At 40.9% G+C, this 22,505-nt stretch overlaps 1 protein-coding gene across 3 annotated transcripts in view; it reads left to right on the top strand.

The window, feature by feature from the left end:
- The first annotated feature begins 1,029 nt into the window (after positions 1-1,029).
- The window catches only part of PRIM2 (DNA primase subunit 2), a 2,362,887-nt gene continuing 2,341,411 nt past the window's right edge, over positions 1,030-22,505 (top strand). The window contains exon 1 of one of the 3 annotated variants that reach the window (XM_044063334.1): positions 1,030-1,121. The gene's annotated coding sequence lies outside the window, so the exon portion shown is untranslated. Of the gene's footprint in view, positions 1,122-1,179; positions 1,201-8,967; positions 9,098-22,505 lie in introns of those variants that run through there. The other 2 variants (XM_044063337.1, XM_044063335.1) reach the window with 2 other exon arrangements.

Genomic DNA, 22,505 nt, shown 5'->3' with positions numbered 1-22,505 from the left:
GACGATGCAGGTGTGGGTGTGTCTCGCGTGATTGCCAGCAGAAGTGGGCGTGACATAATATGCAAACGATGCGTGACTAAAAGTCATGCAGATTTTCTGATGACGTTATGCAACAGATTATAATGATTGAGAGACGTGCAAACGATTTGCTATGTGTGCCTTAGATATTGTCTTTATGTCTAGGCTAGCACTTGTGCGGCTTCTTGCACACGATCAGCATAAATAGAACGCTGTCTGTGTATGACAGTGCCCCACAATAATCTAAATGGTTAATAACGTATACAACAGTTTTGATACCACAGAGCTTTGATTGCTGGTTGCATGTACCACTCTCTGTCTCTAGGGTAGGGTTGCCAACTTTTCAAATGCCCAAAGTGGGACATTTTTGGTACAAACGTCAGATTTTGCAAGCTGAAACATACCCACAGCCAGTACGGTTAGAACTTCACTTTTTTTGCCTAAATAAAAACTTATTCTTGTAGCATTTTAGTTGCTTATTCTGTTTCTTATAACAGTTAGGTGTTTCAGATACAGAATAACTGTTTTATGCAACTATTACATAAAATATAGGAAATAATTTTATCCTAAAATCTTATGACATTTGCCATTTTTACAATTTTTTTTGCAGGACACAACTGCGTAAAGTGGGACAGGGTGGTAACCCTGTCTCTTTCTCTCTATACATATGTATATCCCATGTTGTACAAATGCTGTCCTTACGCTCTCAACAAAACCTTAGACTCTTATAATTATTTACGTTTCGAACTATATGAAAAGACTGTGGCAGTGTATAATTACTCGCAATTTCGGGTTGTATTTTACGGAGTTTCTTTTAAGGAGCGAAATACAAAAATCTGTCTGGTCTTACGGCTAACCTTTATAAACTGTCAACTTTAATAAACTGAGCCGTTTTAAGCTAGTTCGCCTTATAAACACTGATCATGTCGTGTTTGGTCGTCTCACTGTGAAAGAACACCGGAAAAGTGTTGAAAAACTACAAATTCTGACGTAAACGATCTGCGTTGCCGTCGGCTGTAGCATTTCGCGGGTTTTCTTCAGTGTGAGAAAACGAGAGGTGGAAGGGGGTAGTTTTAGTTAGTGACAGTTAGTGAATTTTTAAGGTTAGTACATCATTGATTTGATTTATGATATTGTCTTTTTTGTTGTGAACATAGAAGTAGGTGGTATAATAATTTCATTGTGAGTAAACATTTTGTGTGCATTTCGGTTTATTAGTGTGTTTCTGCTCACTAAAAGAAAAGATGACTACTGAGACACGCTTTGCTATAGTGTTTGTTGTACCTAGCAATAGTCATTGAATGAGCAATAGGTGTGATTTAATGTGGGATCAGTTTAATTTCTTCAAGTGTTATATAGAATGGCTTTTGACTAATTAGTTGTCTGGTCTTTACCAATACTTTTTAATAGATAAGTAGTTAATGTATGAAATAACCTCCCAAGTCAGTACAGTGTGTGTAGTAGTACTGTTCTGTTAACATAAGATCATGGTGCATCTCTAACATACCTCTCAAGTGTAACTCATTACGAGGAACGTACCTCATTTGGGGGTGGGGTCTGGGGTTTTAAAGTTCATGTTCCTCCTCAAATGTTCCACATTGATCTGTCACACATTCAGTGTTAGGAATATTTTTTTTGAAATCCATTGTAAAAAATGAAAATGATAATATTAATTCATTAAAATATCTTCTTTATAATAAAATCAGCATATTTTAACCATCCTATGACCTTCCTAGTTGAAGTTGTTAGTAAGCCATTAGTATGTGTTCCACATTTTGCCCATTTGTTCCACATTATGAGGGCTAGTGTTCCTCATTTTAGAGATGGAAGGTTGAGAGCTATTCTCTAAGCCTGATCTGGGTATAACTGTGAGTTTATAAATTATGGTCATAACCTGGGAATTCGTATGTAGTTTTTGTACGCTGTAGTCACGGTCTCCGAACTTATTATAGCTATACCTCTAACCTCTTGAATAAAAAAATTTGGGCAAAATCATAAATAATGGAGAGACAACGGACCCAAAAATAGGGACAGTTTTTAAGTTTGTATTATAAGTGTTTTCAAAAGTTAATAGAATAACAAGTTTTGCATCAGTATGAATTTTCTGAAGGGTATGAAGTCTGAAACTCAAATGTCAATTTCTGACTTCACCCCTCAATGATTTGCCAGAAAACCACAATGTTTATGAGAAAAGAACAAAAATATATAGCAATATTTTCGAAGTATTTTTGACATCCCCTATTCAGTGAATTGCAGTTAGTCACTGCTGTTATATGTATTTAGACTGAAAGGAAGTATATGGTTAAATGCACCTATGTGATACTTAATGTGAATAACTTGAACATTTTTTGGAATCTGATTTTTATAAACTCACGCAGAAGACCATATTGATTTTGGAATCTGAATTTTATAAACTCACGCAGAAGATCATATTGATCTGATGTAATATTTTCTGATTGTAAAGCATCTATCTCCTGGACCCCATGTGTGGAAAGTGCTCTGTGGTGATTATGATAGCTGGATTTGTGTAGTATACAAGTGGTGAGCGAGCTGTCTGTTTCACAGTATGATGTCAATGATTTTTTTTCTCCAGCTCAGAATGAACCCTTTAAATTGAGTGTCTGTTAGAAATTGCCATTTATCACAGTTAAATAGATTTTTTTGTGGTGCAGAAACTGCACACTGCATTTATTGATTTTTAGGGTTGTCATCCAAAATGTGGCTGGTAGAGTCTGGGGCTTACCACCTTTTGTTTGTGCATGTGTAGGAAAATGTTGTCTTTGGGTGTAGACTTTTTTTTTTTTTTTCTTTTGTCAAAGGCTCTGCTAGAGAATAGTGTTACTTCTGGCATTTTTGTTACTCTATAGAATTGAGTGAAATACTATTGGAATTGTTCACTTTTTCTGTACCATACAGGATGGTTTAAGGAAAAGTTATTCAGAATGCTTGTAATGAAGGTAACCTGTACATGAGAGTGAAAGCCACTTTGTAACTTTGCCTTTCATTTTCTTTTAACATAGTTTTAAATAACTGCACACCAGGCATTCCAAGCAGTCGTTACTGCCCTTGTCAGGGATGGCCCTCCAAACTGGTAGCCACTGATCTCTCTCTCACACACACACACACACACACACACACACACACACACACACACACACACACACACACACACACACCTATTTGCTTACATATGTATATTTTATATGAAAATATATACGACACACATACACTTGTATACATTGTGTGTGTTTAAATCAACATGTATGTGTATTTACATAAAATATATATATATATATATATATATATATATATATATATATATATATATATAAAATGTATGTATATATAGTTTCACTTTTAAAGCTCAAAATACTGAAATGTTGAATTTCAGTAACTTGAGACGTAAATAATGAAAGTGAAAATCCCGAAATATGGAAACTGTCTCAAAATACTGAAATGTTGAATTTCAGTAACTTGAAAGTGAAAATCCCGAAATATGGAAACTGTCTCAGGGCAAGCAAACACTTGCCCATCATGGGAAGATGTATCTTTTTCCCTACTGTAGTGCGATCATGGAGTTGGTATATATAGTTGGGGATGAAGGACATAGCCCCCTTCCCCCTCCTAGTTTGGTTTTTGGATGGTACAGTATGCATTTTGTAGTTTTGGGCAAATGTTTACTTGCCGTGGAACAGTTGCCTAAATTGTCCCAGGGTAAGTAAACATTTGCACAAAACTACAAAGTACATACTGTACCATCCGAAACCCACCTAGGTGGGGGAGGGGTTTATGACCTCCCAGCCCCCAACTATATATACCAACTCCGGGATCGCACTACAATGGGGAAAAAGGCATATCTTCCCACGATGGGCAAGCACTTGCTTGCCCTTGGACAGTTTGTGTTTCGGGATTTTCAGTTTCATTATTTTCGTCTCAAGATACTGAAATCCGGCATCTCAGTATTTTAAGCTTTCAAACTGAAACCATATAGTATATATACATATACATACATCCGTGTATAGTATCTGTAGCCAGGGCTGAAACTACTTTGCATTTTATGTCCACAGTGATTTGCAGACGAGGATAGTAATACCTTTTTCGTGCCGTTGACCCTTCCTGTGTTTAATGTACAATGCTGCTGTTGGCCACACCAAAGTCATAATTACTTATTGCTCTTAAAATGAATTATTGATGGTATTAACGTGTGCTAACAGTAACTAAGCAGTCTTTGCATGTTTGTGTGTGTCTCCACCCCCTTGCCATCAGAAGGCTTTACCTTTGTAACCTTGTAACTGGTTCTTTACTGATGCACACAAGATAGAATTCTCTATGTGAAAAAAAAGCTGTCAGTCATTGGACATATTTAGCTTTGCATTTGCACAAATCATCATCTTCTTTCGGCTGTTCCCGTTAGGGGTCGCCACAGCAGATCACCTGTTTCCATTTCTTCCTGTCCTCTGCATCTTGCTCTGTCACACCAACCACCTGCATGTCCTCTCTCACCACATCCATAAACCTTATAGGTTCATAGGTTCATACTAGGCTATCTGCCCGAGGGCATTTACAAGCCTAGCCCATAGTTTTGTGGCTTACGCCACCCCTTTAGTATGGGGAACTATACCCATTATTTTGCTGTGCCTCTGTCGAGCAGTGACACTGAGGTAATCCCTGGCGTATATCTGCGATCTCCCATCCATTGGTCAAGATTTCTCTTGAACAAGGCCAGCGAGGTGCTCTGCCTCACATATACCGGGATTTTATTCCACAGCATAGGGAGTCTTTGGGTGATGAATCTATCCCTCCAGCACGTCCTATTAATAGCCGTGTCGAGGTTTAAGTCTCCCCCCTTGTGGCTCTGATGGATCTAGATTTTTGAGGTGAAGCATATTCATCAAATCTGGGTTTGACATGGCCTTGTATGTTAGGCAAAGGTCACCTCTGAGCAAGCGGTGCGACTGAATAGAGCTGGAGTTCTTTCAGTCGGGCAGCATAGGACAGATGTTTGAGACCCTTTATCCTTTTGGTGAGGAACTTTTGTGGCCTCTCCAGCTGCTGCAAGTGTCGGGTCAGATACATTCGAATGGGGCATTGTACTCAATCATTGGTCTGATGAGTGATGAGTATAGGGAGACTATGACCTCCCTTGATCTAGATGAGAATCCCTTCATGATAAGGTGGGCAATGTAGAAGGTCTTCCTAACTACTTTAGCTACATGGGTGTCAAATGACAGACTACTATCAACCTGGGTCCCCAGGTCCCTGATAACTTCTTCTGTGCTCAGTGGATTGCCACCTATTTGGTAGCTAGGGTAACCTTGTTTTTCCCGAAGGGTATGACTATGCATTTTTTGGCATTTAACTTTAGGCCATGGCTCTGGCACCAGTTATCCGTTTCTGTGAGACCCTTCTGAAGGATATCTGTGTCAGATGTGTTTTCTACTATGGCCCAGTTTGCAGTCATCTGCAAACTTTGTCAGCCATAACCCTCCTGTGTTTGCTTGCACTTCGGAAAAGTAGATGCCAAACAAGAGTGGGCCCAGGACTGAGCCCTGTGGTACACCACTTGTGACAGGCTTTGAGTCTGACATGGCGCCAGCAACTCTGACCCTGTGGGTTCTGTCACTCAGCCAGTTTGCAACCCATCTTGTGATGTATGGGTTAACATTTAAGCTGATGAGTTTTTCAATGATACCCGAGTGGGGTATTGTATCGAAGGCCTTCGCCAGATCGAGGTAGGCTGTATGGACTGTCTTTCCCTTATCTTAGACCTTCCTCTTTTCCTGTTGCCTGGTAGCTTCATCCTTAGCATCTTTTTCCCAATATACTCAGCATACCTCCTCAGCGCATGTCCAAACCAATGTAATCGTGCCTCTCTGGCTTTGTCTCCAAACCTTCCAACCTGGGCTGACCCTCTAATATACTTATTCCTAATCATTTGCACAAATATGTGTGTTCTATTGCCCTACATGCCAGGAGATTGTCTCACTTATAATTAGTAATGTCGCCTGGTCTTTAAAGGCCAATGTCCTGGATACGTTGTTTATATGAATGTTAGGGTGGGGGAACTGCTTTGTTGTACTGAAATATTTTTTGTAAGAAAATAGAAATAACATTTATTCTTTTGTGATATGTTTGCCTCCCTGACTGGGTAGTGCAGTTCTTGACAACTAACAGTTCTCTCTTAACTTCTTGAATGATGTTATCATGATTTGTGTCTTGGGGTGGGGGTGGAAAGCTGTAAGAAAATGGGGGAATGTGTGTTCTACTGAATTTCCCTTCTGGATCGGAAGTGGACTAAGTTGTGGTAAAGTGGTATTGCAATTTAAAAAACGCTTTATTAAAACATGAAATAATTTGCATTTGCTTTTAGTAAATACATAATTTAAAATAGGTGAGTAAAATTGTACATTTTCAATTTTGGAACGGTACTGCAGTTTGAAGATGAAAATGTTGTGCATATTATCTTTTGTGCTTTAAGCTTAATGGTTATTGAAGATAATATTCTAAGTCAAACAATATTACTTTATTTGGGACTCTCTCTAGAAGTAGATTGTGGAACCAGGAAAGCATCGTTTTCAAAATTCAGAACTGCAATATACAGGGTATCCTGTACAGGAGTAGTATATCTCATAGAGAGAGTATGAGCAAGAGAGGCTTCACTATAGAGTTCATGATTTTTCTGCCAAGGCAGAATATTGCAGGTTTTATTAGGATTTTGAATGTTATTGACAGATGGCGCACCATATACCGTTTTAGTTAAAATTAAGATACAGAATATTTGATTTACTGTATGTCATCTCTCTCTTCAGAACTTTTAAATTTCTTGCACAAGGTAATTTCTGTTTTTCAAATTAAATATTTTATTTATTTCAAGTAAAGAGTTTGGATTTGGCTTTAAATGTTTGAGCTTACTGGTTTGTGCTTTGATCTGGTGGTGTGCTGACAACTGCTTGACATCCATTTATTGAAGAGCGAATGCTTGCTGCCAATCACAAATTTTAAAGGGTACCTTATTTGATGTGTGAACAGAAATTTGTGCTCTTTGGTGTGTCAGGGTTGACTGGTGCAGCAGTACTATAAAATAATTTTTTTGAGTCAATACTTTGGATAAATTGGGATTTTTGTTATGTATGTGAACACCATTGCTGACTTTTGGACTTTACCATGGATTATTCCCTCAACCAAATTTAATTACTTGGTTCTATCGATTACAAAAAATAGAGGGCTATTGAATTAAGCCCAACATCTATAGGAAACCTACCTACTCAAACTCACTGTTACATTTTACCAGTGGGCATTCTATTTTTCATTAGTGGGTCTTAGTCAAGGGCCAAATGGTAAGGTTGGCAAGGATGGTATTACAGGACAGTACATTTTTAGATGAATGTGACAATGTAAAGAAGATTTTTGATTTAAGAGGGTATCCGCCCAGTTTCGCCAGAAACGTTTTTGAAGAAGTAAAGCTTAAAACATCAACATCATATATTTTATCCTCTGTTGGGGAAGGGTGACCATGTTTTTAAAGTGTTAGATGTAAATATGACATGGCATATAATCTCGATTTTCATGCCATTAGACGTGTTGTGGATAAAAATTGCAACATCTTCAGAGTTATTGGAGAGCATTTTCAAATATTGGGTTCCTCTATTAAAACAAATATCTTTTTGTGTACAAAGAACCTGATTGAGAGAGCTAAGGTGATCCACAGGTGTCTGGGAATGAGGAAACGTGGACCTTATAAGCAATGCAGATATATTATGGAAGGGTCCTCTCTCTTTGTATCTAAGGTTATGGTGAGGCGGAGATAATACAGCGTTACTGTTGCTCAAGTGTAGGTATGGTCTGTGTGGCACAGTAACAAAATTGCCCCAGTTTTTAGAATGGAAAGATAGTGAAAGCTGTGAAAGTAAGAAAATATATCAACACCCGTATAATATTAGGAGGGTGGGCTAGCATAATGCACTTTTTAAACATACTACAGCTTTAAATTTAATAAAGTGGATAGCATTATTTTAGACGTCAGGTGTGGTCCCTGGAAAGATTGGTTAGAGCCAAGGATTTAAGGTGGCAGTTAAAAAAAAAGCAAACTCGGCAAATTATTGGGGGTTGTATCTCTGAAAGTGTCTAGATTTTTGCCTCATATTTCTGGTCTGTTAGTCATAAAATTTCTGGTTTTCTGACAAATCACTGAGGATTGAAGTTACTAAATAATGACATACATTTGTGTTTCAGATTTCATATCCTGCAGAAAATGCATGCTAGCAAAAATCTTGTTGTTCTAACAACTTTCTAAGTTTATAAAAGCAATATTTAAAATGCTGTCACTAATGTTTAACTCTTGATCTCCTATTAATCTTGGCTTTGTCCAGATTTCTTGCTGTAAGGGGTCGAGAGGTATGTCGAGGGCTGAATGGTATTGCCTCTATTAGTAGTGTTCTTAGACTAAAAGTACCTTTTTTAAATGACCTTTAACTCTTCAAGCATAATTATTAGAGCATGTTGGGGTGGACCCAATTAAATGGATAATAGTTACTGATGCAAGCTTTTATTACAGTAATTTTGTTTTCGCCCAGTGCGGGTTTCAATATTTTTCTCCTTTTATGGGGATGTTGGACGAATTAGTTTATTTTGTCTGTCAACTCAAACATAGAATTGTTTAGTAATTGTTCTGAGTTGAAATGGGACAAAATGGTTTGTGTTGCATTTTAGTAGGGCAGATACATTAAGACAAATTGAGTTGTCTAGATGTAGCACTTGTTTATTTGGTATATGCAACGGATTAAATGTGTAACTTATGATTTTTTAATGAATTGCATTTTAGAAGGCAGTGTGATAGTTGTGGATTTGGACTTACTATGCAGTTCAGATCATTACATTTCAGTCGTTTTTAACTTTAACAGAAGGGGAGGGGCCATTTGTTACATAAAAGCTGGTTTTGGCAATTGTTTTCATTCAGATCCAAGCTACCAGGATGAAAGCACTAAATGTATGTTGAATTTATTAATAAAAAAGGTGATTGTGATTCTGCTCCCAGCTTCCGAAGTGTTTTTGCTTTTAACAGAAAAATAGCCGAAGCAAGGTCAGTATTTAAGGGTTTATAGAAAATGTTATACTTGCTGTCTGTAGTCTTTTGCTTCGTTTAGTCTGTTGTTGTTCATAGAGCAGATTATGTCTAACTTGTCTGGTATGCAATTCCATTTTATGTTTAAAATTCTTAAATGTGTGTAGCTAGGGTTCTCGCTTAAACACCTTAACTGATGTAATATTTAGGACTTTCTGTAACAGAACTTTTACCTTTTAGAAGATATTTTCCTTAGCGTGATTTCTTCTGTATATTTGCTGTGTAAAAGCTGTCGTGTGATTTGTAATCATGTTCACAAGATGAGCACTCAGTAGCTCACAATAGAGCCCTGTGGGAAACCATTAAGTTCTTCTCTGCACTTACACTATTGTCATTCTTCCAACATCTTTCTCTGTTCTAAAGGCAAATTTAAGCAAGTTTAAAATCCAGAATGTCAATAACCATGAGAAGTTTAACTGTTTTAATTTATCCTGTAAAGGAACTTTTGAAATCTTGGTCACTGTTGTTGGGGACTCTGCTGTATTGCAGAAGTAGCATTGTCTGTACGGTAAATTTTAGGAGTTGAGCTTTATCTATGCTGTTTGCATGCTGATTGATTTGTTTCGTTATTTAAATAATGTTAAATAAATGAAAATGTTCATACCATCAGTTTCTAACATGGGCTTCTCTGTGACTGGAGAGTGTAAAGTCTCTCCTTTGCTCTTGAATGTTGGTGCAGCTGTGATTTCTCCAGTTGGGGGATTATCTTCATTTTTAAAACTATTACTGAAGATGCCCTACAAAGAGTTCACAGTTTGATTTTTTTTTTAATTCTCCAAGGTAATTGATAATGCTGTAGTGTCATTTTGAATTAGTTAATGTTAAATTAAGTATTTAAGCTGTCCTTTTGGTCGCATAGAGGATATTATTTTTATCAGTGTGTGCAAACTCCCAGTTTGTGATTATTGTGGCACACACACACTGTGTGTGTGTGTGTGTGTGTGTGTGTGTGTGTGTGTGTGTGTGTGTGTGTGTACATATAGGCGTGTATGTATGTCCTCACAAACTTTGAAATACTTGTTGGGAGAATATAATTTTTTTTCTCTCTCTGTTGTGCATTTATGTAGCTAGAAATAATTTCTTTACTTTTGTGTTGAGTTCCTGCTGAATTTCAAATCTCTCCTCATTGTTCTCATTTAAGATGTTACAGTTTGTGTGAAATACTCGTTTTCACCTCTCAGGAGGTGAGACTCCGCTACTATAGAACACAGTCTGGGTAGCCACACGTACAGAAATCCAGTCTGGCTCCTTTTCAACACTGGAGAATGGCCACCATTTAAAATTACCATAAAGTGCATATACGTCCAGAAAGCACTTTTTTATTTTAAAAATATTATCCTCTGAAATGATAACCGAGAGAAACGGATTCTTTTTAAGCTGGCTCTGCTGCTACATGCCTAGTCTTGTGCTATAAAATGCTGCAGTTAATCATAAACTGGCTCTCTGGCAGTTGGCTTAGAGGATTAAGGAGCTGTTAATGGCATCATGCAAAGTTTTTGATTCCTTTAGCTTTCATTGCCTTACGTGCCTAGTCTTGTGCTATAAAATGCTGCATTTAATCAAACTGGCTCTCTGGCAGTTGGCTTAGAGGATTAAGGAGCTGTTAATGGCATCATGCAAAGTTTTTGATTCCTTTAGCTTTCATTGCCTAACTTTGTCAGTCAGTCTGAGCAAGTCACTTAATGAGACACTGTCCCGTGGGTGAGTCTGCAAAAGGTCCACAGATCAATACTCAAACCCAGAAAACAATTACAAAAATAAAATAAATTGCTACAGCCAAACTAGCAATATCACAGAAATTCAGTTCAAAGAAAAGTAGATGCTTCCCTTCTTTTTTTAATGGGTGTGTACATGTGTAGGTGTCTCTGATTAACTTGTAGAGGAGCATGGAGATTAAGCCTGGATTTAAGAATGAGTCATTAACCAGAACTGGAAACACTTGTATTTTAAATAATGCCATTGTTTAAAGGATTACACTTGACAGGATTATGATTTATTCTTTTACCCACAGTTAAGGGCTTTAGTTTGTCCATGGGGTCTGCATCTATTGTCCCATTCTTAATATCCAACTATATTCCCCTGTCCGTACTTCAGGAAAAATATAACACCATACTGTTAGCTGGGTTCTGATATTAGGTTTCTTATATGCCTTTGCTGTAATTTGCTTATGGCTTTATTTTTTTAATCTGGATATTTTATTTATTTTTTTAAATATGTCACTTTTCCTAAGAGCAACAGATGTCCTCATTATAATTTAATAGAGAGATTTAAAACAAAGTTTTTATCTTAAGTCATAGGCACACTTGCATTAATAGAAAAGGAGTCCAAATGGAGAGGTGATGAAATCAGCAAGACAATTGCTGGAATTGAATTAAAGTTCCCCTCAAGTCTTGGTGAGTAACTTCTTGTGGTGAATCCTGTTTTCACAAAATGTCAGCAAGGTGACACTGATTGTGCCTTTTTATATAGCACATGTCATGGAGTGAGGTAGGTTAAAAATAAGACATCTGTGAGCACTAGTCCCAGGATAGAAAAGTGCCCAATCCTGTTTGAGCACTGGTGCCAGGACCGAAAAAAATGGCAGTGTAGAATCCTCATGAGATGGAAACATTTTCAGCAATGGGGTAAGGCCAGGCTCTGGGAAACATGGCACCCCCCCCCCCCCCGAGTTATATAGTCAACAAAAATCCTCAAAACTGACAAGCCAGAAAAGAAACATAAAAATAACAAAGTGGACTATTGAGAATAAAAAATAAATTGTGTATTGTTACTATTATGCAAGAATCCCCGGATCTGCTAATAGAAAATATTGATTGAGAGAAATTAGAGGAAAGAAAAATACTTGGACAAGAAAAACTGTCAAAAGCTTCAAATGAAAATTTGCTTTCATTAATACAATATATTCATGAGAAACATTACATAGACAAACTTTGGGCTGCCTGGAAAACGAGCGACACAGGAAATGCAAAAATATAAAGAACAAAACCCAGAGATTTTTGAAAGGTATAACAAAGTATGGACATGGGAAAGAAGAAGAGATCTGATATAGTGCCCTGTTTATACAAAGGAGAAAGCCAAACTAATCGGTGTGAAAAGCAGATCCCAATATATTTGAAAAAAAAAATGTAGAGAAAGGCACCCAAATATGGAAAATTTCACAATACAAAAAAGAACACAAAGGGGGAACACAGAACAGATTATTTGTTTAGCTTCTGTCTTACTAGAAACTGAAGATGTTAAGTTGTCAATCTCGCCTTCATTCTTGCTTGATGGGTTCGGAGCCGATCCCTCGGCTCCGACTCGGCACTTGCTAAGCTCGAGAGTCACTTTTACCAGCTCGAGGCAGCCCCATATCCCATGATGCAAGGCGGTAAGTACCCAGATCTCGTTTGCCGCTTCGCTTATGAGGTCCTCCTTTTACCAGCTCCTGGTAAGTGATTTACTACTTTGCTATTCTAGCCCCTTTTAACTAAAAACCCTTTAATTATTAGTTTTTATTTAGTTTTATACATTTTCTGACAGAAAATTCCCTGTCTCTTCTTATTTTTTTAGTCAAACTTTATCCATCCCATCCCCCCCCTGTTAGAGTGTGTGTGTGTGTTTGTAGTTATACCTTTTTGGTATATTTAATTTAAATTCTTTGACTGGTGTGTGTGTGTGCTTGTGTTACACCATGTCAAAAGAAAGGGTCTCAGGCTTTAAGAAGTGTGACTCGTGCTGTCAGAAGATGTCTCTGACAGGCGGTCACACTTCTTGCCTTTATTGCCTGGGGCCTCTTCACCTGCAGGACTCCTGTGCTATTTGTCATTCTTTCAGCCAGAGAGTCCTGCAGGAAAGAAGAAACAAATTAATACTCAGGGGCCTTCTTAAGCCGGAGGGCTCTCCGGCTAAGTCGGCTCCATCCAAGACTGCCAAGTCTTCCAAGGCCCAGGCTTCTGTGTCAAAGCCTGCGGCCTCTGCTCCGACTTGTTCTGAGTCGAGATCGGCTCCGGCTGGAACCGATTCTGGCTTAACCAAGCCTTCGGCACCGATGGCTATCGATGCCGATTCTGCATTGACCACTTCGGTGTCGGCTCCGACCACCATGTGGCACAGGCATCGGTGTCGGCTCCGATCGGCTCCGACACCGTTACTTTTGTGGCTGTATCGGCTCCGGCTGGATCCGATGCATCGAGGCTACCTGTCGGCTCCGATAAGTTGTTGGCTCCGACAGGTTCAATAGTTTCATCTGTTCCGATGGCTCCTTCGAGGAAGAGGTCGAGGTCTCCTTCCTTGGAGCCGATACTTTCGGCTCCGCCTTCACCTCTCCTCTCTGAACGGAGCCATCGGAGCCGATCTTCAAAGTCATCCAGGCTTTCTGACCATGACTTAGAGAGAGTGGTCAGTAGATTACTTAAGTCACAGGCACTGGCCCAAATGTTACATAGTCCGTCTCAACAGACGACTATTGGTCCACACCCCGTTGCAGTTCCTCCTTCAACTCTACCCCAGAGCTTGGAGTTGGAGTCTTCGGGAATGGTTACTGCTACGGCTGGAGGACAGATACCCCCTTCTGTTCCTTCAGCCTCTACTCTTATCTCCTCTTCGAGACCTTCCTCAGAGGGATTCGGTGGCCGGGCTTCCATGGTCTCCTCCGAGGGGGTGAGTGGCATCGGACCCTTGTCCGAGCCTGCTCTTCCCCTTGGAGCCTCAGTCTTGGTGAGCTCGGCTCCGACATCTGCCTCGGGGACTTCCCTTCGGTGGTCCCTGGAGTTCCTAGCTCTTCGGAACGGGTTCTCTCGGACCTGCCTGGGAGGGGAGCATTCGAGGTGATGAAGAGTGTGCTGGCCACTGGTACCAGTCAGCAGTCTGTTCCCTTAGCTCCTCCCTCTATAGTGCCTGTTGACATCTCTGCCACTTCTCTTGCTACAGGACCCAGAGATCCTCCGCCTCAGGTTTCCCCATTGGGAATTTGCCCCTCTTCCGAGGATTCTCCTGATGTTTCGGGAGATCCTCCTAGGAAGAGGACTTGTAAGAGGAAACATGTAGACTCCCCCGAGTCTATCACTTCAGATACTGACTTTGATGAGTCAGAGGGATCCCCAAGATCCCCCTCTGAGGATGTCTCCTTCTCAGACATCCTAGAACTCCTTAGACAGAGGGGAAACTGGCCCACCAACAATCCCTCTGAGGATGAGTCAGTATACCTAGAGGCGTTTGGATCTCGGCCCTCCACCTCCTGGGTGTCTCCGCCTTCGACCCCTTATGCAGGTTATTGCCCGAAGGCGTGGGCAGCTCCTGACTCTGTAGAGCCAGTCCCTAGGAGGCCTTCAAAATTCATCACTGCCCCGTGTGATAAGCAATTCCTCACTAAGGGTGTCCCCGCTGATGCCATGGTGGTGGCTGCTGCCACCAAAATGGAACTTGCAGATCCTTCTGTACCCGTCCATCCTCCTAATAAGGACTCTAGGACCATGGATAGGTGGTGGCGGATGTTTTCCTCAGCGACCTTTGCTATGCGTTCGCTGAATTACCTATGTCACTTCACCAGACTCCAAAGGGATATCCTTAAGGAGCTAGGTGATGTTGTTCAGGATCCTACGGCTGCAGGAGCTCAGGAAAAAATTGCTTTGCAGCTAGGAACCCTTAATTCCATTGCAAACTCCTCCATGCGGTTAATATCATATGCTGCTGATGGAGCGAGTAGGGCCGCAGGTACAGGTGTGGCTATTAGACGCCAAGCCTGGATGCGGCTATGTGACTTTGCAGATCCCTTTAAGGCGTCCTTCACAAATTCTCCCTTTGATGGGTCAGCTTTGTTTGGCCCTCAAGTGAAGGAAACTTTGACCAGGTGCGAGCAGGACGGCAAGACTCTTTCTGCCGTAGGAGTCCGTTTTTCCACCCTTTCTAGACCTTACCCCAAAGGACAGAAAGGTGGCAAAATGTGGTTCCATAAATCCCAAGGAGTCACGCCGGATTCACGTGGTCAGTTTACCCCTAGAGGCAGAGGGGTAACAACAACAGGCGCGCTCTAGAGGCAGAGGGGTCCAAAACCAGGGAAACAGAGAGCCTCTCTCTGACAAGCCCTTTCAGCATCCCTGAGATGTTGCCCGACTGTCCCTCCTTGGAGGCAGTCGGGGGAAGATTATCACTGTACCCAGAAGCCTGGCATTCCCTCACTCAAGACAGATGGGTACAGTCGATCATATCCAAGGGTTACATAATTCCTTTCGAGGAAAGTCCTTTCCCCTCAAATTCCCTTCCAGATGTACCACCCGATCTAAGGGAAATTGCAGAGTTAGAAGTCTCAAAACTACTGCAAAAAAGAGCCATTCAGCCAGTTACAACAGACCATTCAGAGCCCGGAATCTACTCAAGGTTCTTTTTGGTCCCCAAAAAGACGGGAGACTGGAGACCAATATTGGATCTCAGCAGACTCAACAAGTCTGTGAGGAAGACGAGATTCCGAATGGTCACTCTTCAGTCAATTCTGCCCTTCTTACAGAAGGACAACTGGATGTGCTCAATAGATCTTCAGGATGCGTACTATCACATCAAAATTCACAGACGCTCCAGGAGATTTCACCGCATTCGGCTGGGGTCCAGTCATTTCCAGTTCAGAGCCCTGCCCTTTGGTCTCACTACAGCCCCCAGAGTGTTTACCAAATGTATGGCAGTGGTCACGGCTCACCTGAGACGTCAAGGATTCCAGGTGTTTCCGTATCTCGACGACTGGCTCCTTTCAGCCACCACCAGGCATCAGCTTATTCAAGCCAGGGATTACACAATAAATCTTTGTTCTCATTTGGGCATCTCGATCAACTTGAAAAGTCATCCTTATCGCCCTGCCAGTCTATTACTTTCATAGGCGCAAACTTAAACACTGTTCGGATGTCAGCTACCCTTACAGATCAAAGAGTTTCAGACATTCAGAGTCATGTCAGGATCATTCTGGCCAACAAGAAAGTACAGGCCAGAATGGTTCTAAAGGTATTAGGCCTCATGGCTGCGGCCATTACTCTTCTTCCCTGGCTCGATTCTACATGCGCCTTCTTCAGTGGATGCTGTTCACACAATGGTCGTACCAACAGCTTCCAATGCTTCACCAGATTCTGGTGACACAGACTTGCAAAGATCATCTTGCTTGGTGGATCATATCTCCTCAGGTTCACCAAGGCAGACACTTTGTACCCCCATCCCCGATAGCCACTGTCACCACGGATGCCTCCCTGATCGGGTGGGGGGGTCATTATCAGGGCAGGATGGTTCATGGGACGTGGCAGCCGTTAGAGTACCATCTGCACATAAATGTCCTGGAGATGAGAGCAGTGCTTTTAACGTTGCAAGCCCTCAACGACTTTCTTCCCATAGGGACAGTTGCAGTCCACACAGACAACATGTCTGTAGTTTGGTATATCAACAAACAGGGCGGAACCAAGTCCTACCCCTTGTGTCGAAGCGCTCAGACTATGGCAATGGGCGATCTCCTCTCATCGGTTTCTGGTAGCAACGCATATCCCTGGGAAAACCAACATTGTAGCGGACAGATTGAGCAGAGCTATTCTCATGCCTCACGAGTGGTCTTTCAAGCAATCGATAGCGGAAGAGATATTTCTGGAATGGGGTCGTCCATGTTGCGATCTTTTTGCTACTCCCCAAAACAGCAAATGCCCAGACTTCTTCTGTCTCTTCCCTCTACCAGGCCATCCCCCCAGAGACGCTCTGACCCAGGATTGGCCCCAGGGACTTCTTTATGCCTTCCCTCCATTTCCTCTGATCCCTCAAGTTATCCAGAAAGCTACCGTTTTGAGAGCCAAATTGATTCTCATTGCCCCTTACTGGCCTCGACAAGTTTGGTTCCCGTTCCTCCATAGTCACCTTTTGGTGCAGCCGTGGCATCTGGACCCAGTGCCAGATCTTCTGATTCACCAATCCGGTCAGCTGCACTGGACTATCCCTTCTCTCAACCTCACAGCATGGTTGCTCCACTTCCTTCCTTAGCCAGGCTTCCTTTCATCTCTAACCCAGTTAGAGACATCATAGTAGCTTCTTTAAAATCCTCTACCAGGAGGATTTATACAAGCAAATGGAAACGTTTCTCTTATTGGGCTAAGGCCAAGAATATTGATCCTTTCACTGCCCCTGTTCAGGCAGTCCTGGACTTCTTAGCAGAGATTTTTCATGCAGGCTCCTCTTCTTCCACAGTCAGAGTTCAATTGGCTGCTATCTCCAACTTTCATGTCGGGGTGGCAGATCATAATATTATGTCCCATAGGCTCTGCAGGGCCTTCTTGAAAGGAATTTTCCTACTAAAGCCTCCAATCAGGAATCCTCCTCCTCAGTGGGATCTAAATTTAGTGCTGACATCCTTGATTCTTCCCCTTCGAGCCAGCTGTTTCTTGTTCCCTGAAATTTCTTTCTTGGAAAACTTTATTCCTAGTGGCTATTACATCGCCAGGAGGGTGTCTGAACTTCATGCTCTATCGGTTCGACCCCCCTATTTGGTTTTTCACAAAGACAGAGTATCTTTGAGAACTAATCCGACCTTTTTGCCTAAGGTCGCTTCAAAGACCAATTTGAATCAATCCATTGATCTCCTGTATTTTTCCCAAACTATTCAGACAGAGCCGAACAAAAACTACATTATCTTGATGTCCACCGTCAACTCAGATATTATTTGGACAGAACAAAAAAATTTAGAAAATCTGATCAACTTTTTGTTTCCTATGCGGATAATAAGAAAGGCCTTCCTGTTTCTAAAGTGACCTTGTCCAGATGGCTTTCTTGGTCATCTCTGAAATTTATCTGCTCAGGGGAAAACAGCTGTGCTCAAAACCTAAAGCACATTCAACTAGGAGCTTAGCTACTTCTACAGCCTTTCAAGCTAGACTTCCTTTAGACACTATTTGTGCAGCGCCACTTGGGCCACTCCTCACACTTTTGTTTCCCATTACAAATTGGACTTGGCCTCCAGGGACAGAGCCAGTTTTGGCTCTACAGTCCTCAAGAGTCTGTTCCATTGGGCCACCCCGGATCGCGGTGCTAGGACGCGGTCCCATCAAGCAAGAATGAAGGCGAGATTGACAACTTAACATTAAGAAGTTATGTACCTACCATAACGTTCCATGTTAGTTGTCTTCTCGCCTTCTTTCTTGCGACCCTCCCTCCTTCCCCCAGGCCTGGACAGACCTTGTTATAAGAAATTATTATGCTGAAGACCATTCAGACCTGGTCCTTCTTCCATCCTGTAAGTTTTCTTTCTTCCTTTTGGAAGTGTTTTATGCTTGGTGCTATTGCCCTTTGTCATCAAACGAGATCTGGGTACTTACCGCCTTGCATCATGGGATATGGGGCTGCCTCGAGCTGGTAAAAGTGACTCTCGAGCTTAGCAAGTGCCGAGTCGGAGCCGAGGGATCGGCTCCGAACCCATCAAGCAAGAAAGAAGGCGAGAGAAGACAACTAACATGGAACGTTATGGTAGGTACATAACTTCTTATTATGAATACCTGTGAAGTGAAGGATGTGGTGTAGAAAGTCAAATGCAGGCTATGTCACAGCATGATAGAACAATGAGATCTCAAAGTAAAAGTAGGAGGCATCTGAAGAAGAAATATGGACGTGGGGAGGAAGACATTCGATCCAAAAAAAAAAACAGCACGCAAGATATTTGGAGAAATGCATGCAAGGGCAGCAGGATTTGGAGAAATGCACGCAAGGGTAGCAGGATATAAATTTCACAACACACAAAATTAAAAAAAAAAGGGGGAAAAAGGGAAGAGGATTAGTAATCACGAAGTTTAAAGAAATAAGAAACTGAATTTATGGATTACTTGCAAAGTGAAGGATTTAGTGTAGAAAATCCAACTCTGGTAACATCACAGCAGTGAGTCCCCCAGTTAAGGAGAAACCGGTGGTATGGGAAGCATCTGATCACTTGCCATATGATGCTCTGGAACCTGTAGTAGGTAACCAGTGCAAAGGTTCACTTGGAGCTGCACAACAAGAGAAGGAGCAGGAAACAGTGGCAGCTCTGATGCAAGCAATGTTATAGAGAGATGGGCCAATGAATTTCCATATGAATGAGCAACAGAGGATGCAGCTGAATAGGATATATCCCAGGCGAATGTTTGGAACTTTCTGTGGAATGCCCGAGGGAAACTGAGAGCAAAGAATGTGCCCTCAGTTTAGAAGAAAATGATCTAAGGAAAGAGTTGCTTGATTTAATAGAGATGGATAGACATACTAAGATCGATGAAAGAAACAGATTACTGAAAGTGAAGAAGACCCAACATTTTAGAAGTCTGATGAAACCGATGAACACAGTAATGAAGACTATCGACCTATTCCTGTGATGCAACAAAAGTAAATGGGATTTATTACTGTGCAGTTAAACTAATAACAGTCTTACCACAAAAATACAGAGCGATAAGGGAAAGGAAGGGAAGAAGTAAAATGCCATCATGGAAACATTGAATAGAGAAGTGTTACTGTTGAAAGAATATAGAAGAGGCAAAAAATCAGCAAACATACTTGGAGATGGTAAAAGCAGCACAAGGTATCAGAAAAGACCAGGATCTTTCTTTTTCAAGCCGAAAGACACAATTTGTTGACTGGAAAAGTCCACTGGGCCAGGCATAGCCCATTTTTAGCGGACACCCAGGGAGAAAAGCTCCACAAGAAACACAAGTAGAATATATAGTACATCACAAAGCACACATTATGATTTATATACAGCACAGAAAAATAAAATAGCAGTACATTACATTAAGAGTATATGCACATACTTGATGCACACTTAATACACCCTTAATAAACTAATTACAATGCAGTATAACTATACCTGATGTAGTAGTATGGATGAATAAGAATGCTTAGAACTCAGATAATGACAGAGATTTAGAGCTAGGAAAGACGAGGTTATAGCAGTGATTTTACAGAAGATGTAGAGGAAAAAATAATAAGAGAAGGAACATATAAGAAGTTGTAAGTGATTGATTGATTTAAAAGTAGAGGTAAGAAGTGTGTGAGTAATACAGATGGAGTTCAGGAGAGAAGTCCGTAGTCTTAATGGAAAGAGAGAGAGAGACGATGAAGAAATGTTATAGTACTTGAGATAGTTGCATAGAAAAAATAAGGGGAATGGAAATATGAGTGGTAAGGAAGGGACTAAGATCTAGGTAATGACTGGGGAGGCTTAATGTAATTACAGATCCCTTTGGAGTAAAGGTGTGTGTGTGTGTGTGTGTGTGTGTGTGTGTGTGTGTGTGTGTGTGTGTGTGTGTGTGTGTGTGTGTGTGTGTGTGTGTGTGTGTCTAGGGTGATTTTTGAAGGAAGCAGTGCATTGTGTTGTGCAAATGGCTGTAGCAAGGCTGTTCCAGGTTTTAGCTATTACCCAGGAGTGTAATAATTGACCAGCAGGTAGTTTAGGTGTTTGAATTTGGAGGAGGTGTTGATTTTCTGGTCTTGGGCACCTATTGGGAATATAGTGGTTTAATAAGGACTTCAGGTTAGAGCAATTGTGTGGTTTAGTAAGCAATTTCTGTGTAGTAGCTAATTGGAGAAAGTAAGATAGTGGGGGAATTCGAGCCAATTTAATGTTTTTAAAGGTATGCAGTGGTGGGTGGATGTTTTTTTGCAAATTTGGCTGTTTTGTTATAGCATATTTCTAGTTTCTTTTTGAGGGAGGTTTGGGCGTTAGTTAATAATGGGGCACCATAAAGTAAAGAAGGAAGTAGATAAGTAGAAGCAATAACTTCTTTTGTGGGAAGGGAAAGGAAATGTTTGTCTGTAGATGAGACCCAGGTTTTTTGCAAGTCTTGCTGATGTTGTTTTGTAAGTGCATGTCTTTGTCAGTTGTAACTCCTAACAGTTTATTTGGGTAACTAATTCGATTTTTGTGTTTGGAGAGAATTTGTGGAATTCAGATTTGTTAATGGGAGTGTTTTTTTCATTGGGTTGAATATTATGAGCTTGATTTTATTAGGGTTTAAAGACTGGAGGTTATTGTGGAGCCAAGTCTCTGCAGCGGTATTATATTAATTATTTGTAGTTAAGTTGGTTTTTCAGCAGAGCAGATTATAGTAGAGTCATTTACATACTGAACAAGAGTCCCTTGTTGAAATGATAGGTGGAGGTTGTTAATGAAAATTATTAAACGGTAGGGGACCTAAAGTATCAGGAGACTGAGTGTTGCCATTTAACAGCTTGTTTTCTATAAGAAGGGTAGGTTTTGAAACAGTTAGTTAGAGATGGCATAGACGGTCCAAAGTTTGAAAGCTGAGAAAGAAGTGTGTGAGCACTGGTATCAAAGGCTTTAGAGATTTATCTTCCCCGAGTAGCAGGCTTTATTTACTAGGTCCATAAATGGTATAGGTGCAGTAGAATTACTATGGCCAGGTCTGAACCCATGCTGCATTTGAGAAAGGGTTTCATTTTTGAGAAGGAATTGTAGAAGTTGGGTGTGTACTCATTTTTCTAGGAGTTTGGCGGGGGAGGGGGGATAGAATAGCTATAGGGCGGAAGTTGGATACATCTGTTGAGGTATGCCCTTTGTGGAGAAGGTAGTAAGTTTGCTCCTTGGTTAACTAAATCTACTAAGGAAATAATGATAGCTAGGGACAAAACCTGTTTATGCCATAGCTTCCAGGTTTTGTCCCTAGCTATCATTATTTCCTTAGCAGATTGAGTTAACCAAGGAGCATGAGATTGCAAGGCTGCCTAATATTTTTTGTCCCTAGCTATCATTATTTCCTTAGCAGATTGAGTTAACCAAGGAGCGTGAGATTGCAAGGCTGCCTAATATTTTTTAGAATGGTAGCATTAAAGCAGTGCAGGGCGTCATATATGGAGAGAGTTTTTAGGATATGGTTGAATGTCGAGGGGGTTGAATTTGGTTAGGCTCCTGACATGCTTGAAGTGATGGGGGATAGGCTCTGGTAACAGAAGCAGGAAGGTGATCACTTATGGAATTGGGGGAGGAAGGTGATCACTTATGGAATTGGGGAATTGGGGGAGGAAGGTGATCACTTATGGAATTGGGGGAGGGTGGAATTGGGGGAGGAAGGTGATCACTTATGGAATTGGGGGAGGGTATCAGCACAAGTTTTTTGTTGGGTCTGAGTCTAGGATCTAGTCTAAGATGGTTTCTTTAGTAGTTATATCTGGTAGGGGTGGAGATTAGTTGAGTATTGCCAAACCGGTTAATATTGGTGGATGGAATTTTTGAGGAAATGTTAGAGCAATTAATGTTCACATAGCCTAGGATTATAGTTCAATATTTTTATGGTGTGGCAGGCCCAGGATATTTCTTCTAGAACAGATTTGTTGTCACTTGTGGAAATGTATAGGACTACAATGCAGAGATGTTTAGAGTTGTTAAATTTTAGGA

This window comes from Protopterus annectens, chromosome 2.part1, assembly GCF_019279795.1.
Source record: "Protopterus annectens isolate FY-2018-M chromosome 2.part1, PAN1.0, whole genome shotgun sequence".
Classification (NCBI taxonomy): Eukaryota; Metazoa; Chordata; order Ceratodontiformes; family Protopteridae; genus Protopterus; species Protopterus annectens.
This window is presented reverse-complemented; position numbering and strand designations above follow the sequence as displayed.